Raw genomic sequence first — 19195 nt, forward strand, 5'->3', positions numbered from 1 at the left:
GAACGATAAGCAAACTGTGCTTCCCCCGCTCAAGCGCTACTACTCACACACTGAAGTCAAACGACTGCCAAATTCTTTTTTTCTATAATGGAGGGTATGTAATTTACAGAAAAAGCATGCTTTGCGCGCCGCTTCAGATTGGGGAAAAAAAAAAAACTTTCAATTCCTCCAAAGAAATTAGATTTACTACTCCTGCGATACACCTTTTTGCAGGGGTGTACAAATATCAAATTTTGTACCGCAAATCACACGAATAGAAAAGGTGACTGCAGATGGAATAAAATATGTTCGACTGAATATCATTGCTTTAGCGTGTTTACAGCTTTGGAAGAAGAGCTCAAAGAGAGACAAAAGATAAATTGGTTAATCACAACCTGACATGTAGAGTTTGTGCACTGATTTAGAAATGGTACAAAAAAAAAAAAAGGTGAATAAGAGACAGTGGATTAGTGAAAAAAGTTTGGCACACATTTTCTTGGAGACATGTGGGTTCTTCAACGTGCTCTGAATAGAAGTATATTTGACGGGCTCTAGCCCCTCCAGTCATTGAAATAAGGCCCTTGCTATGCATGCCTACTAGGACCAGTATGCTACTGAGGCATAGCCAACAAGTAATAACTCAATTTCTTGTTTATGCTATCCCATTGGCCAAACACTTCTTTCTGGCTTATTAACTTTGCACAGGTAACATTCCACTTCAGTTACTGTACACCAGAGTTGCCACTCTGGCTTTGCTCAAGGTGTTGCTTGCATTAGGCTTTCTTGCAAGGCTTAGTCGTCGTGCAGAAAAGCCGACCCAAACAGGCGTTCGTTGTGGTGAAGCTTGAAGGATTGCATGTTGTATGGCAGAGCAAACTTTTATAGCTCTGTTCATAAATTTTGAATACCTCGAACGATAAAATTGCACTTCGGATAGAAGAAGCGTACAGAATAAATCTGCCATTTGCTCTATATAGTAGCAAAATAGCGTTAACTGAGGTATACATGCGTGACACCTGTGATATCCAGCCGGACGTCACATTTGCAAGCTGGCTTTGCTGACTAAATGTGGCCCTGCCTGAGGCATAATCAAAATAGGAAAAACACAGCATAACTTACACTAGGTCACTCACTTTAGAGGTGCTGTTGGAAGTTTCTAGGCTATTGCGTTCATGTGTTCCAGGGTATCGCATTTTCTCACTACTTACATTTTGAAAGCTCGGTCCATATAAGTTTGGATAACACATTTGCCTTAATCGTGGGTCTCTATTTTGCAATCTTCTGAAAAACGTCTTCAGGATCTGCCATGCGTTCTATAGCTTGACACAACTTAAGGAGCTGTGCGTTCTGTAGGGAACCTTAGCAGGTTATTGATGCAAGCAAAAATTACCAAAAGCACTTTTTGTTCTGTTTTAAATTACGTTTCTGCTAACAAGAAATAGATCCAGTTTAAATTAAAACCATTATGTCCTACCCACTGTAACGGCCCAGCGGCTAGGATGTTTCACTGCCATGATCGAAGATGTGGGTTCAATCCCAGCCATGGTAGCCATTTTTCTGGTAGAGGCGAAAAAGAAAACCTGTGTGTAGAGATTTTGCTGCACATTTCAAGGTCCCCAAGTAGTCAAAATTGATCCATAGCCCCCAATATGGTGTGCTTCAAGGTGCATGTGCAGCTTCGGCACACAAGTTGAACAAAGCCCCCACCTCCTACACACACAAAAAGGGTATAAGTTTCAGCTGTCGGGGTTGCTCAATTACATAGACCAATATAGGACCTTTACTTTCAGATTTTATAATATTAAGACTCAAAAATTTAGTGCTGCTTTGACAGGCCAGTTTTATTTTATTGCAGCCTTTCAGAATTTGGGGTATTGTTTTCAACAGTGAGCAAACCATGGTGTACACCAGATATTGCCTTTTCCGACAAAAATAGCAGGCAGGTAGGCAACGCTCTTTGTAGCAGTGCAAAGTTGTGCCACCTCTGTAAACATTTCGGTCGAGTTGTTGTCCCAATCATGTTACGAATGGGAGCTCCTTCAATTTGTAATACTTCCATGGAGGCCTTTCCGACCAGCTACTGTACACAGCCCAACAGACAGTTCTTCAGTGAAAATTTTCTGTATGCACTTCGTGAAAAATAAAGCAGGTTTGATGGCTTGCTTTGCTGCCATATTTTCATTTTGATCTGTTAGGCAGGACCTGGCGGTGAAGGTTACTCGTAGGACTGACACTTGGACAAGTAGATACAAACTATATTGAAAAGATGCAACACAAGAAAGAATCGCACTTGTAAATAAATTTTATTTACACAAATGCACTGTACACGCCATTTGTGTGGTTACAATGAGGTGTACAAAACAAAACTATAGGCACCAGAAAGAATAGCAATGGCCATGAGAGGCAAACACGTACCCATTCAAAATTAAATCCTGGCATGCTGCAACTGCACTTCAACAACAATACACATATAATCCATGTGGGTTATGTGTATGGTTAGTGAGGAGGATGAATGAAAGAATCTTTCCTTCTGCGCTGTTTTTTTTACTGCGCTGCGGCTAAAACCAGGCTGGCTTCATAGATAGCGACCTTCCCATGGCAGCCGGCGACAATGAGGGCCAGCGTGCTGAAAATTGCTGGGTAGGGACGGCGCACTCCATCAGGTGGTGCTAAATAATCTCCAACCTCACCAGCTTCACTTTGCTCACAGTGACTGTTGGCACGAAATGTAGTGGCTGTACCAATAACAACCGACCGTTCTAGTTAGTATGTATATCACCGGTCAGCACCTAAAATACAATGGCTCGTCCAGACCTGACTCTCACCAATGGAAAAGTCAACGTATACAACTAAACCACACGGGTACCACACTGTCTGGCTCGACTACCATTAATTTTTGAGCATTCCCATTCATTCAAACATTCATAACCTTTACCGACCTTGGCTCTACACGGAGAAGCTTTCTTTAGGCGTGACAGTCATTTGCGCACATGCGAAATTTGACAGGAACGCTTAAGTTTGTGCAAAGCATTTCCAAATTGGCCATTTAAAGCACGGAAATGCTGTCATTCTTGCGCGGGAGCATAACAATTTTCCAGCTGCAGGAGCACTAGTTGATCCAGGCTTCTTCAGGGGCTGCGGCTCTTTCACATAAACTGTGCCACTCGTGTAGCACCGTCCTCAAGGTGGCTCGCCAGCCCTACAAATGGCAAAGTTGGGTATACGAGAGTTGGACCTGGTCAGGACCGGCGATGAGAACCGTACACATAGTTATCTTCGTGATATCTTTTTGAGCCACGCCCGTATACCAAAGCGATAAGAACCAAACAAAAAGAAAATGCTTTTGTCATGCCGCTGCTGGCCTTGCTCAGTAAACCATCGGGTTGAGTCAAAGTGCAACGCAAGAAAATTGCACAGGATCTCATCATATTCTAACAGGATGAGAGCGCGACAGCGTCTTTTATGGCTTGGTTTGTTGTCGAGCGTTCCGCCAATGCCGCCTATAGCCTACAATCCCGACAGTGCACTCGGTGCAGCCACTTATTACAGAGTCACTATCCATGCTGCTGCGGCACTGCCTCGACTGAAGCAGAGGGCCAACAAAGATTGCGGGAGCAATTTATTTGAAGCACATTTATTTTGGTGTTGCACGTCTTGCGGAGCGTGTTGCAAGGAAATCGGAATTGACCAAGTGCCAAATGTTTCTTTTTCTGCAGCAGTATATGCAACAGTGCACACCAAGTGCTTCTTGTTTATTTCTTTCTGGTCCACGCCATGGAACAACCATCCATGGAATGCCATGGATGTGCGCACCATTCTGTGACGTGGAATGTTAGGAATGCATTAGGAAATTGTCAGCTGTTGTGGACGCTTTTTGCAGACAATATCTGAATGTGCATTCTGTGCACACCGACCGGGTGCAAGCGTTTCGCAACATAGCAAGTAATATTTTCGCATTTAGAAAGCGATTCACTGAAGCACACTGTCGAGCCCACAGGTGTACTTGCCGCAGTGTCAATGAGCCTATAATAAGTGCAACAAACTGAGGAGGAGGTGAAATACCATTGACAACAGGCGGACAAATAGCTCACAATGCTTCAATGGGGATCACAAGCAGCACAAGCTGGTGCACTGGCATAGGAAAGAACTAAAAAAGGCCAAACAAGGAGAAAAAAAACACTTGGCATCGGCGAGCATGGGAGGTCACTGTATATAAAGTTGGTCGGAGCAAAACTGTTTTTCATAAACCCCTTCTCAATTGTTTTTTAACCACATTCCTCACTCCGCCGCTGTCATTAAAACAGTTGCACGAGGTTTGCATTTCTAGAGCAGCCGTTTTTCTTATGAAGGCAAACAAAATTGCCTTCGTGCGCAAAGTCTTAGACAACATTAATGCACCAACTGGTTTAATTAGCCGATAGTCTGCAACTATGGTATGCATTACAGCTCAAGTATGGCTTCCGTGCATTAACCTACAAATTTTAACTGCTGTACGGAAAAGAAAGCAAGCTTCATTAAATATATGTGCTGACAGCAATGTAAACTTAAAATTTCTTATAACAGAGATAGAAATTCTTTCAGAGCCAAAATGATAAAATTCAGTGCTGAATGATGCAAGGCACCACTAAGTACTGTCATATGTACACGCTAAGAAAAAAGTTTAGCAGTGTCAGTAACTCTTCGTAAAACTTTTCTTTGTGCCCTTTGGCAGGGCATGAGCAACAAAATGTCACTGAATTGCTCCACAACAATCGCTTTCTTCTTGTTGCTCTGCAAGTGCCATGGCTCCAGTCCACCGCTCAAACAGATGAGACACTCTACCCCGCTGACCACGAACAGAAGTTCTTGACTCGCTCCAGGGACACAACACCAGTGGTACCAATCTGCACCAAGTTTGTTGCTACCTGGCTTGTGGCTCCCTGCTGGCAAAAGAAAAAAAAAATGTGCAGTGAGAGTTAGACAAGGGATTGCAGGGGGAAAAAATCAATTTCTCCTTTTAAAGGATTGCAGGGCACACTGCGATTTCACGTATGCATAAGCAAACACACATGCACTCCTTAATGGAGGCTTCATGTCAATGAGGCATGGGTGACATAACATTGCCCCTTTGGAAGGGAGGTGTGTTCTCTTTATCTTGCTGGATGGCATGGCCAGCATGACAAGGATGGCAAGACCCGAGGGAAGGAATGATGATGTGGAACAGAAACAGTGGCATTCTACTAGTTCATAACTGTCGCACATAAGAAGCTGCACTACTTCATGACTTTCTTACATTAGTGAGGTCCACATCTTCTTGTAAGCACAGTTGCGATCCCGCTCATTGTTCCCCACCCTCTCCTTAGCGGGGTGCGGCTCCTGCCCCGAGTCAGTGGCGGCTTTGACGGCGTGTAGTGATGCAAGTAGTACGGATAAATTTTAGCCCAAGCTTGGTAGGTGCCCTACCTTATCGAATCGCATCTGTCATTTTGTCAAAGTGTGGGGTCAATGGGCATGGAACAAAAAAGTGACTTGCAAGACAGAAAAAAAGAGTAACAATGTTAGACCACACAGAAAACACAGTGCAGTAGAAACAAAGGACAAGGTGAGGCCGGGGCAAGAGCTAACTTTCGACAAATGCTTTATTGCAGGACCTGTGCTTATAAAAACACCTGGCTCATAATAGGAGAGAAAGAAAGGAAAACATCAAAACGAACAACGAAAGATGAGACAAAAACCACCACGCGCCACCTACGCCAAGAAATAAATCTCTAGCTTTCGTAAAGCCACAGATGGTCTATTGATGCTTTGATCACCGGAACATGCCATCTCAGCTGCTTCCACAAGTTCTTTCGTCAGTCCAGACTGGTGGTAATGCAAAGCAATCATCTCGTCGTGCAGGGGATAACACAGGTATCCCGATACACACTTTTTACAATGGGCAGCCCGCTGTCCGTCAGTAGCAACGCTGCTTACTTTATTCTTGTACTCTTAAATGGACATTCAAATATCTGCTTGTTTGGCCAGTATAGTCGCTGCCACATGAGAGTGAAATTTTGTAGACAGCATGATGCCCACAGCGTACCAGCTTAGAGCAGACCGGTTTTTGCACACGCGTTAGGCAGGTTAACCTGCACAAGCCCAAAAGCCTATTCGGGGCTGTGAACAAGACATTGATCCCACTAACAGCCACCTGGCTGCCCATTGTAAAATGTGTGTATCGGGAAACCTTTGTTATCCCATGTACGACCAGACAATTGTTTTGCATTACCACTGCTCTGGGCTGACGAGAAACTTGTGGAAGCAAGTGAGATAGCATGTTCTGGTGATCAGTGTGTCCGTAGACTGTCTGTGGCTTTATCAAAGCCAGAGCTTGATTTCCTAGTGTAGGCGGCATGTGGCGGGTTTTATCTCATATTTTGTTGTTTATTTATTTTTTCTTTTCTCCTCTTACGAGCCAGATGTCTTATGTGCTGGCCCTGCAATAAAGCATTTGTTGAAACCTTGCACTTGTCCGGTCCTCGACTTATTCTGTTTTTACTGCGCTACGTTTCTCGTGAGAGTATGAACCAACATGCCCAAACATTTTCCCTTCTGTTAGACCGCATCCAGGGCATAACAAAAGTTCACAGAGCGAAAGAATGTTAAGTGAGCAAACGAGCTTTTCTAGGCAATGCCCAGGGGCGTCGGGTATGCTAGGTACAGCAGTTGCTGCGAGAACCAATGGAGAGTGCAGTAACTGCACAGAGACGGCAGTAAGAGGAGGAGGCTAGGGTATATATAGTCAGGATCCAGCTTACATGGCCTTATCGTCTGGGGGTAGGGCAGCGTATCGCCTTTATCACCTTCCAATAGTTTCAGGGAGAGAGGCCATGTAATTCAGCTGATATTAGTGCTCATTATCACGCTTTTAGAACTTCGCAGAGTAAACAATGCCAAGGTCATCATGAAGTGTTAAACCCAGAATAGTGTCTCAACTAGTTGCACAAAGCAAGATAAGTAACAGTCACTAAGCAGTGCTTAGCATGCTACACATGCCCTAAGCAGTGCTCAGTGACTGTTCGAGCGCTACCACATCGATTCACATTAGGTAAACAAATTTTTCTCATCCGGCATGCATTGCATTCTGTAAGCATATATGCTGGTGCATGTATATATGTGTGCCAGCATATGTTGTATATATATGCACTAGTGGCATAGGCCAGATACATAAACTTGTGTATAGCTTCCTAGCCAATGCATTTTGGCCTTGGCAACTGCAACACCACCCGAAGGTAAGACTAGCCAGATGAAATTGTGGTGGAGGAACTCCTGACGTTTGTACTGTGGATACAGGAAAATTTTTATATAGTCAGGTACACATCACATTTTCTGATAAAATGTGGCACTCCCAGCATTCAGCTGAGTGACAGTGGGGTGCTGGTACTGGATGAATTGCATGGACATTGGAACGTAACGAAACCCTGCAGTGTACGAGTATAGCATTCCAGGTTACTCCATGTGAAGTAATACGTGATAGCTTAAGCAAAAAGCACCATATTCGTTTGGTCGGGGAAGTCAACCAATGTGTAAGCAAGGTGCTCACTGCATGTTCCAAAACATGCAAACGTCTATTGCAATCTCGTCCTGTCTATTATGTTCGGCTATTACGCACGCTTTCAGTGTTTAATGAACTTCTTATTTTCGCTACACACGCCCATTGAACGTCCGCACAACCAGCTGCGCCACCGATGCAGTGAGCAATTTTTGCGATTGTCGCCCTCGCCTTACCGCGGTCCAATGGGATCATACGTTAACACAAATTTATTCGCAAATTTAAACCCCATAAAAATCAGATTTAATCAAATTTAAATGTTTAGAGGATAATATTCGATCACTGACTGATTCGCACAATCGTTACTCGCAAGACATCCAATCGTCATCGCATCGTCACTGCAAGACTGCAAGTTCTTGATCCGAATATCGGCACATCGTAACGGTCATTCTACGTAGTTTTTAACGAAATCGATGCCACAAGGCAAGTTACACTGACTGCAAATCATGGCTGAACATCCAAGGAGTACTATAAAAACAACGGCGCAACCGCAAACAGTAGGGCTCTTCGATTTCCAATCTCGGACTCACCGCGGACTCCCCGAGAAGCAGTCCGGCATTCGATTTTCCCATGTATCCCTGACTTCGGGGAATCCTCGGACTACCCGCGGACTACCCACGGCGAGTCCGAGACTGTAAATCGAAGAGCCCCAATGAAGCAACCAAGTTACAGCCACGGGACGTGCGACAACGCCGGTAAGCAGTTCGGCCTCTTCCACTGGCTAATGTTAGTACTTTACACATGTTAGCTGTACAGAACCGCTAGGCTCCGAAGCTTTTCCGGCTTCGGGTGCGTCACTTAAGCTCAAAAACAGCGTACTATAGACCGTAACTAATGAATAAGCGGTATTTGAGTTCGATAACTCAATTGCCGTAAGCATACATGGGCGCCGCCATCTTGAATGTTTGTTTACATCAATGTTACCAGACCAGCATCGACATTTCGCTAAATTTAGCGGCCACTTACAATTATTGCGATCTGAGTACTCTTTAAGCTTCAAAAGAAAGCAAATATGAAATGGTAATAGAGAAAGCCAAAATAGCATGGTATTAATCCACAAAAACGCGAAATCCGCTGTAGCAAATCATGGTGCACTTGTAGCAATTGTAGAATGTGCTTGTAGCAGTTGCTTCAGCATGGTAGATTGGCGGTAAATTTTAAATGCATACAAGCAGATTTGTATACAGTGTTCGACCTAATCTCTTGTTAAGTATTGGTGACAACATGTTATTTAGCTACGCTGTCTTTCCGTTGGTAAGCGCGCTTTTTTTTCGTCATGCCGCTGCTGCTGACTGTGTGGCTTGCTGCTAGTTTTCTTTCAAGAAAGCCCCGCATTTATACGTTCCTTTATGTGTGACCAGCCATTGGTAACAGTCACGTTTTCACTGTCTTTTTCATGTGGTGCAAGCTATGTTCCATCAGGTGTATGTAACACCTGAGGTAAGCTTCCACAAATTTCTGCATTCTCCAAACGGGTGAAATAGAACAAGCTATGAATCTGACAAAAAAAAAAAAAAAAAACAAGAAAAGCGGCGGGCAACCAAGAATAGCTTGTTTTTTTTTTCTTTTGGTTCAGAAACAGTGATTTCTTGTGTATGGTTGGAGCATTGTTGGAAAAATACACTGGCACATTGGAGTCCAGCCTGATGATACCTTTGCCCTCTGTGCACATAAAGCTGAAGTATCATTCGAAAACTCGGAATGCAAAATAAATGTGCTGAATACTGTCAGCAGACCAAGTGTGTTTTGTTCTTCAATTGCAGTGAGCTGTTTACGGTGTGTGATTTTGAGATTATTGGTAGCAGCATATCTGCATTGGGTGCGCTAAAAGTAAACATGATACAAAACTAGGATACTGCAAACTTTTCTGAACACTGCGCTAGGAATAATCATCAACGAAAAAAAGACGGCTCAAGAATACGATACTCCCTAATGCAAAATTGGAGCGCAGTGTAAACTGCAGTCTTCTCGGCGACAGCGTGTAGCTGCTGTGTCTCAGGAAGTGATCGTGTGTCAGGAAGTGAGCGCCTCGGTGCCACTGAGCATGTCTCGCGTGGCCTCTGCGTACTGCCCTCCCTTTCACACTTTCATTTTACTTTCCTCCTCCGCCTTCCTGCTTGCTCTATCTCATTTATCTCCAGTGCCCTCTTCTTCGTTCGGTTACAACAAAGTCGATGGCCACACGAAACCACAGGAGTCAAGCGGGCACTTAAAGCCAACTGCATTCAAAATTTCGACCTCTTGAAAACACCATTTCCGTATAGTCTGCTGAAAAAGAAAGCAAGATGCAAAATACAACGGCTGAAATACGCGTGTGGACGCCGCAAGCGGTCAGCAAAAACCGGCGATTTTGAAACCGAAATCGAGGAGAGCGCGGCCATTAAAATGACATTGCAGCCATCCAGCGAGCGGCCAGACGGCGTGCGGGGCAGCAAACGGGTGAAGTGTTCGCAGCAGAGCTTGACCGGTTCTCTAGCTGCATGGCTGGCCAGAGGAAGAAGCCACCGTCAGCTGGAGCGTCACAGGCGTGTCATGGCTGTTTACGCAATCTGCCGGCAGGTGCAGCGTGGTCTGCGGTGGAGCTCTTTTAAACGCTTCTGACTGATTAACGAGGCAGTTCACGGGGCTACCACTCGTGTCCCAGCTGATGTGGGGGTACTTACTAGACATTAAACTAAATTTGGTCGAGGTGAAATTTGAGTGCAGTTGGCCTCTTAAGAGGTGCGCTCTAAAAAAGAAATGGCAAGCAGATTGCCTTAGCAAGCTGCGTTGCAAAGAAATTATTTCTGTAGCTGAACAGTTCTAAAATTTGGTTGGTTCTGAGGTTTGTTCAATCTATCCCAGTCAGGAAGAGTATGACATACAGCTGTATAACTCCAGCCCTTTTTCATTTTTAAAAAGTGTGTTTTCCTGTTTTTCCTTACATTTCTTTTTTGCTGCTGCAGCAGCGCTGGGAGCATGAGCATGCAAGACAGAAGGTAAAAAGTGGTATGGTCACGACACCTTTCACTTGCATTACAAATTTCCTGATCCACTTTACTCGAAGTAGTACGTAGAATAATTAAGTGAAGCATCAGTTTTACAGTTAAAAATGGGTAAAAGAAGTAAGTCCATCACGGGTATAAACATTTTAAAAAATGAGATGTCTATTTATATGTTGCATTAGCTGGTGCAGAATCTAGCAGTACACCCGATGTCGAACCACATTCCATACCGAGACACGGTGCTAGTAACTCCAATACCTTCGACAAACATCACGTAAACTGATAGGTTCGCCTGGTGCACTGTCGAGGCACGAGTCATGAGGTCCCCAGACAGCTCCGATGAATACCACGCAATCTGATAGCTTCAGCTGGGAGGCTATGGAGCCCTGCAGTGTTGTGGAGCCACCAAGGACTTGCTTTCGTTTTGTATGTTATTTCTCCTTGTAAGCCATGCTCCATGTGTACCCAGGGAATATAGTGGCTCTTCACTGCTTATAACATATTTTTATATATATATATATTAATATATATTATTAATATTATTATTATTAATATTATTATATTAATAATATTATATTATTATATTATTATAATATTATATTATAATATTATAATATTATTATATTAATAATATTAATATTATTATTATTAATATTATTAATATATTAATATATATATATTAATATATATTATAATATATATTAATATATAACATATATTTATCCTCATGGAGCAGATAAGGTTTGCAGCTCATTAATACAGAAATAAAAGTTGGCTCTGCCACATGACATGCAGACTTCCAAGCTTCACTGCATGACATTTTCTTTAGTGTTAGCTTTTTTGGCACGACGCCGAAGCCATGCAAGAAAGCCTACCACAAAAGCCTTGCGCAAGAGTGGAACTCTGGCAGCCAATGTTGGCTGAGGAGCAATGCTACCTGGGCAAAATTTATAAACTGGAAAGAAGTTTCCCATCAATATGGTGGTATGAGTGAGAAACCAAGGTTTATTACTTGCTGGGAATGCTTGCATTAAAGTAAAAGTCATACCAACCACTAACGTACCTAACCTCTTTTCAATGCCTGGAGCAAGCCATTCAAATGCAGTCGACGCTTGATCATCACCTAATTGGAATTTTCAGGTAATTGGAAGCAATGCTCTTGCCCCACCAATGTTACATTCAATTCAGTAGAAGAAATTGCTTGGTAATTTAAAGCTGAAACCCAATTTTTCGATTAATTGAAAGTTATTTCGAATAAAAAGCATCAAGGTGAACATCACATCTTGATAAAATTGGAAATTTTAAAGCGTCAAAACACCGGCCGTGTCCTGCAATGTTGGCACCATCACAACCGAGGCAGCGCATAGCTGATAAAGCAGCCGGTCACTTGAGACTTGTGCCAGTCTAAGAATCTCTCTTTTGAGGCCCTCAACCTTCTTTGTTGCGCACAGCTCCGTGCAACAGTTTGCGTGGTGAAAGCTTCAGGCTTCGATTTTCACCACAAGTCTGAGCTATCACGGCAAGCTGTGTCACATTCAAATAGGCAACAAAACAAAACCAAGAAGAGAAGATTTTTGCGGACCAATGGCAATGCGCTATTGTGCCTTCGTGTTTTTTTGTTGCGGACTTTGTACTAATGGTAGCCAACTGTATAATTTCTCTGGTCACAACATGTTGAGGAAACCGCATTTTCCACGGCAGGGTGTGCCAAATTTCATTCCGCTGCCTTTCCATACTGTCTTAATCTTTTAAGGGGCCACCACACGCAGCGACGTGAAAACTGTAACTCAATGGGTACACCAAACAGATAGCACGAGTGACAGCAACAAGTGAAAAAAATGATCAAACTGCCGCCAATGCCCTCCGTCGTCGTCGTTCGTCACTGCTGCTCACTTGTGGGCTGCTTCTGTCCAGCAAAAAGCAAGCGGCGGCGTCAGCCCGTCGCCTTCTGCTGTCAACTCCCTTAGCAACCTGGTTATAAACATTTTCGCTTGTCACCGTCATCCACACTACCAGTTTGCTGTACCCATTGAGTTACGTTTTGCCGTCGCTGCATGTGGTTGCCGTTTACTTGCCATTTTTTGTACCATTTTCCTAGCGATACATAAATATTCTAATGCCTCAGGTCCTGACGACTGCCTAAGTTATCTTTTTTGTCACTTTGTTTTAAAAACTCTATAAACAATGAAAAAGATATCTGTATTCGAATATATTTGATTCATTCAATCCAGTCAGTTTTTGCTATTTGTATTTTATGCACAGTTCAAAATTTCCTGTTCGCACATCTCTAGTTAATATGTTATGCAAGATTAAATGAATGAACAAGCTGACCAATTGTTCAAACTTTCTAGGGAATGTGAGAGCAGTTGAAAAAACGAATGTACACAGAGAACGAAATCTCACTGGTAATAATCGTGTGTAGAAACCAGGGTCAGAGCAAAAAAAGAAATGCCAAAAGCAGATATCTAACGCACAGTAAATGCCCCCAACGAAGTAACTTGTGACGTTTCCATGTGAAGGAAGAGAAAGAGCAGGCTCAGAGGAGGTTGGCACTGGACAACTTCTTCTGAGCCTGCTCTTTCTCCTCCTTCATATGCTGCATGGCCAAAATATGAAGTAAAAAAAAAAGTGGTTAGCAGAGGGTGGTACATGAAAATTCTAGTTGAAGGCTGTAGGATAAAGCGAACAGCAATAGGGATCCTGCGGTTGTTGCCATTTTAACCTCTCGTCACGGCAAACAAAAAGTCAGAAAAATCAGATGGTGAATGGCTTCAGCATATTAAGTTTCAGACGTCGTTATATACTGGCACAATAGGGTGGACGGCAGCACCACTGACGTGTCTGAATGATTGGACAATCTAAAAAATCAGTCTGTGACTGTGTACAGGTACCGTCATAAGTAATTGGAGCACAGGAGCTGTGGCCGAACTGTATCGGAGCGCCGTGTAGCTGCACCGGCGGTAAATGAAAGGACGAAAACACGCATGTGCGCCTGCCGACGGCGATGGCCCATCTATACCTCTCAAACCCCTTTTTAAATTTGGCTTCGAGCATTGCTCGCAGCACAGTGCCGCTCTCGGCAACGATAACAGAGACGATTCTGGCAGCGTCTCTGGCGCACTTCCAGCTGCCGGAGAAGCGGCGCGCTGTCACGGGAATTTGTAGTGAGTTTTTCGTTCAAATATTTTTACGTGTGTACGATATCAGCGCCATCGCCGAGACCAGTATGCTGCGAACAATGCTTGAAGCCAGGTTAAAAAAAGTGGTTTGAGAAGTACAGATGGGCTATCGCCGTCGGCAGGCGCGCATGCGTGTTCTCGTGCTTTCATTTACCGCCGGTGCAGCTACACGGTGCTCCGATACAATTCGGCCGCAGCTCCCGTGCTCCACTTATGACGGCACCTGTATGTAAAGATCGAAGTCAAACATTGCTTTCAGGATTAATTTTTCATCAAAGAATTTGGCATGACCTACTCGTTCGAAAGCACCTTTTGTCGCATGAAAGCTTGCTCACACCTATGACAATGCCACCAAGGAACGAGAGGCCTGAAGAAGACACCATTCAGTGGAGGGGTGTGAGAGAAGAAAACCCAGGGGCAACAAATGGATATGGACAAAGCAAGATAGCAGCAATTGGAAATGCAGCAGGCAGGCCTTAGTTCTTGTTCTACAGTGTACACAAATGGGCTCAGGACGATGGCTATAGCATGAGCAATGCGAGAAAAATTCTCGTCTAGTGATGTGAGACCGGCCAAGAAGTGCCCCGTGTTAGCGAAAAGTAGCGATTGCTACCTATTCTTTGATTACCTACGAGACTCCTGGAATTTCGAAACCACACTTGTATTGCTTGAGAAAATTTCTGCTGAAGTGCAATTACGTTAGTAAATTGCAATCTTTAGCAATTCAATAACCTATAAAACGACCATGCTCAGCAACCCTTGTAGTGCGATTATAGCAATTGAAAAAGAGAAGCAGCTGCATTACGTACACTCAACACCAACTGTCGGGAATCAAACGTGAGTGTGTTAAGTGGGCCCACCACATGCTACACAGTATTTGTTCATTGAAAGCATCAAGTATCTCTATTGCGCTTTCCCTCCAACAGAATAAGTCATGACATGCATTCCGTGAAATAAATTCCATCTTCCAACTCCTGCATACAAACGCTGAAAATTCTCCATTCTGTTTTAAAAAAAAATTAGAACAGAAATTGTGAGGACAGGTGCAAATTGTATCGACACACACACACACACACACACACACACACACACACACACACACACACACACGCACGCACGCCACATATATATGCGGCTCCTCAACAGAAATATACTTGCACTGCACTGTCTACGAAAAACAGGATCGGGAGCACAGATTCGGCGAAACACTTACATCCGCAATGAGAACAGTGGCACCCTGTATGCCAAGGCATGGACAAGCAGTCTCTTGAGGTAGGTCTGGCTCTTAGAAACGCAGCAGGTCACCGATCAGCCACTCGTACACATGCTGGGACTGTGGTGGAAATTTATCAGCCCCTGTAACGAAAGCGCAGTGAGCGGCGTCTCGATGACACATGATACGAAATAAATGTCTCCGAAACATTGCTTGCTTTACATTTGTGCGTGCAATCTAAAACCCTTGTTCTGCTTACTACGGCTGTTAACGTAGTAAGCCTCCATGTAATAACTGCCACTAGTGGTAAGCATAGTGACACCACAGCAGATTCTAGCCAACAGTTACGCATATGAGCCTGTAAGTTAAAAAAGAAAAACATCACGACACTAGCGTGTGTTTCGGGTGTGCTTTCGCAAGAAATGGCACGTAGCTTATCCACTTTGAAATTAGCCTACACTTCTACCACGAGCACTAAAGGCAACATCACCTTGTGTGTTTTCTTCTCCGTATGAAAAGTGTGTGACAAGTCTACACACTTACCTCCTCACGAGCTTGTTGCTACCACCGACGTTGACGGCCACGAAACCGAGCTAGCGAAGTCTCCGACTTTGCGCCGTCGAAGCTGAGGCGCAGACTGACGTGAGGCTCGGTAGGACCCTAGGAACTTCAGTTGGAGTAAAAGCTGCGATTCCAAACCACGAAGGCGCACAGGCCCGTCGGCCGTTCTGTCGAAACGGTGCCGGAGAAGCAGGGAGAAGCACGGCCCGCGCGGACGGACAAGCAAGAAATGCGGAAAACAATGTTGTCAGCACGGCCAAAGGCCCTCGATTTTTCAGACCAAAGTTGGAGACGTTTTGAGGCAAAAACGACAGCGTTGCCAGCATAGTTTGGTGCGTTTAGGCCGATTTGGCGGCGGTCGCGGGCGGGTTTTAGTCGGATGCAAGCCGCGCAAGCCGCCGACTTCAAGGTTTACCAGCCGAATTTGGTCTCCTACCAGAACCAACCAACACGTGCGGCATAGAAATAAAGAATGGAACACGTACTTCCCTTGGCACACAGATAACACAGACCGGCGCGGCCGGGCGGTAAAAGCAAAACATAAATAAAAAAAACCCAAGGCATGCTTCGCGGCAATATGACGGTCTCCTTCGGAAGCGCCGGGACGGAGGAGGCGATGGTGCACTCTTGGAGTGTTCGCCGGAAGATGGGCTTTTTTCTCCGCCGCGAGCCCCGAACACGCTCACAGCTTGTGCTGCATTGTGGGCGTCACCGGTGAGTTGTACCAAGAGCACGTCACGATAGGGGTCTCCATGTGGCTCTCGGGTGTTTCCTTCGGGCGTCTTGAGGAGAACGAAGCCCGCGAGCACGTCTTCCGTGGGGGCAGCTCAGACCCTTATCTTCGTCTTTGGAAAGAGGGCTCGCGCGCGCGCAAGATGCTGAGGAGTACAGAGGCTAATTCATTCTTCGTTTTGCTTGCCTGTTTTCTCTGTTTTTCGAAGGCCATAGTTTATGCATGGGTGCATACATAGGCGCACACACTATACAGTGGAACACGGATTTACTGAACTGTAAAGAAATGTGAGATAGTTCGATACACTGGTAATTCGTAGTAAATTCATTGACGCAAGTCCGATACAGTCATCCACGGGGTCTTGGCCGTTACCTATATATAGTGCTTCAAAAATTAGAGCGCGACTTGGACAACGACGGCAAAGAAGGACGACGGGACAAGCGCTCAACTAACATTTATTTTGAATGAAGCGAGTTTGAATTTTTGAAACCGTCAATTTGATCATGTTATCTGGTTGATGTGTTCCATGTAGTGTACCGAAGTGCGCGTGCGCATGCATGCTCCTGATGATTCATGTATAAATATAAGACGATGCCCCCAATAAATGTTAGTTGCAAGTGAGCGCTTGTCCCGTCGTCCTTCTTTGCCGTCGTTGTCCAAGTCGCGCTCTAATTTTTGAATCATAATGCACCAACTTTCCCAGCAGATTTGCTTAACTAAGATAGTGCCAAATTCATTGACGCAAGTCCGATACAGTCATCCACGGGATCTTGGCCATTACCTAAGATAGTACCAAATTCAAATAACATCGAAGAGAATACGAAACGATCGAAACGTTCGATTGGGAATATTCTCGTCAGTGCTGGGCCGCAAATGCCCATGGCGTCGATATCGCCGGCAGTACTTTGATGATTTAGGAGAGAAGATACAGGTTAGGCTTAGTGTGCAATGCTGTAGGCTGTCTTTACCAAAAAGAAGGGGGGAAACACAGTTAATTACGACCAGGGTGCGGAAAAAAACAGAACTCTTGTAGCCGGAAACTACTGGGACTAAAAAATGAACGGAGAGCGGTATGTTTGAGTGATCTCCCGGGTCACGGTTTATGGGGCAGCCTTTTGAAATTAACTGACCAGGTGGCAATAACACGATCGATTTGTTGGAGGCTCAGCCTGACCAGCTGCCAAACAGCGCCTATCATGATAGCGGAAAGCCGCTCTGCCAAAGCATGGCCTCCGCGATCACCCCGCGATCTCGGAGGCCATGGCCAAAGCTGCAGCTCCGCCCGGCTTCTACGCAGGGCGCTTGTCAAGCTTTGGCAGTGCGCCCTTCACGGCGCTCGGATCACGTTGTTCTATGTATCGTGCGTTCGAATGTTCGATATATAAAAGGTACAAAGTCGCCAGTCTTTTCCATACTTTCAAGAAGATTTTCGCACTGTAGATATACCGAATTCTCTATTTCTACGGAGTGCGCGTTGGACAAATAAGTATGCGCGCGCATCCTTATCCGCACGCACGCACATTTGTGGGCGCGCGTGTTATGGCTGTGAAGTTGAAGCCGTACGCATGCTTTGATAAGGCGTGCGCGTAGCATTAAGGATTCACAATGAATGCGCGAGCTTTCTTACCAGGCGTTCAGCAGGCAGATGAATTAGCCACATTTTACACGAAGCGCGCGCATATAAAATTTCTTTTTATGCGAGATTATTTCACACAAACTTTTGCATTCGATGTTAATGTGGCCGGTTACTATTATTGAAAACTAAATGAATTAACTATATTCCTATCTTAATTCGTTCGGCAGTTTTCTTTACCTACTACGTTATAGCACTGCCTATGAATCCAAAGAATTCCCAATGACCATCGCCGTGCTACTGCGGAATTGAAATTTCCTGTTTTAAATGCTCCGGTGTGCCGAAGTTTGGCACCCGTGAACTACTTTTTTAGTATCTTCTTTTTTTTTTTTCTCTCAAGTTAAAAAAAAAACGCTGCTTAATCGATACGCGGGCGGTGATTCTCAGTGTTTCTGAGGCTCAGCGAATACTACGTAAGACGTTAACTCACACAATAATCTACCATATTAAGTTAGCTTTGTCAGAATAATCAGAAAATTTTAACTGTTTATATTTGTCGCACGTTCCTTTGCGGGGAATGATCCAGCACAAACGTGGACAGTAGATCGACGGCTGGTGGGAAGTAATGTCTGCTTTAAATAGAGTGGGGCAAACTAAAACGGGAAATCTACCAAAGAAATCACGCCAGGGCTCAAAAGTAGACAGCGAAGGGCTGTACTGCCTTGGCCTGAACAAACTATTATTGTTGAAGAGAATGAAATGTTCATTAGTCATAAAGCACCCGTGTTTTACACCTTCATAAAGGCGTTCGCTTTGTACAACGTAAGGGGAAGACGGACCTTCAAAGCCGAGAACGATCGTTTTGTTGTTACAGCATATTGGAAACACAGTTACTTGCGCTTTTGCAAGGTGCCATGTACGAGAAGATAAGACTAAACACGTGACATGCATGCAGCGCAATTTATAAGATCAATCAATGTTCCGCGGTGATTATGTACGCGCGTGACAGGGAGTGCAGCTGTGGCGATAATTAAGCGATAACACGACAACGCAGCCGCATGCCCTCCGCAAATTCCCAGGCTTGACCATCTCAATTAGTAGAACACATAAACACGTGATATCCTTCGCGTCGGCTGCAGGGAGCGATCGCTCAAGGCCACGTGACGTAAGCCTCGTTTTTGAGTCCGGTCCGGCTCCTCTAGGTCAGCTAGCCGCTTCTGGCGGGTTCGCCGCGAACCGTTTTCTCGCAAATGGCGAACATCGCAGCGGCTGCTGCGCCGTGAAAAAGGCCCACTTTCTTACCAGCTGAAAAGAGCAACAAAGTTATTAACTCCTCATTGAATTTGGCGCCAAGCGCACTGACAGCGAAGCGGTTCTGGGCGCTGTGTACGTACGCCGTTGCG

The 19195-nt window shown here is 44.7% G+C and overlaps 1 long non-coding RNA gene across 1 annotated transcript; it reads right to left on the reverse strand.

The window, feature by feature from the left end:
- Positions 1-2263: 2263 nt before the first annotated feature.
- Positions 2264-15811, reverse strand: LOC144151442 (uncharacterized). The gene is made up of 3 exons (XR_013318876.1): positions 15469-15811; positions 14926-15068; positions 2264-4901 (listed from the first exon to the last, which is right to left on the reverse strand). It is a non-coding gene; the product is annotated as an uncharacterized LOC144151442 (long non-coding RNA).
- Positions 15812-19195: the final 3384 nt, after the last annotated feature.

The sequence above is a fragment of the Haemaphysalis longicornis genome, unplaced genomic scaffold (genome assembly GCF_048455015.1).
Source record: "Haemaphysalis longicornis isolate Haplotype H1 unplaced genomic scaffold, Haemaphysalis longicornis Haplotype H1 scaffold_9, whole genome shotgun sequence".
Taxonomy (NCBI): domain Eukaryota; kingdom Metazoa; phylum Arthropoda; class Arachnida; order Ixodida; family Ixodidae; genus Haemaphysalis; species Haemaphysalis longicornis.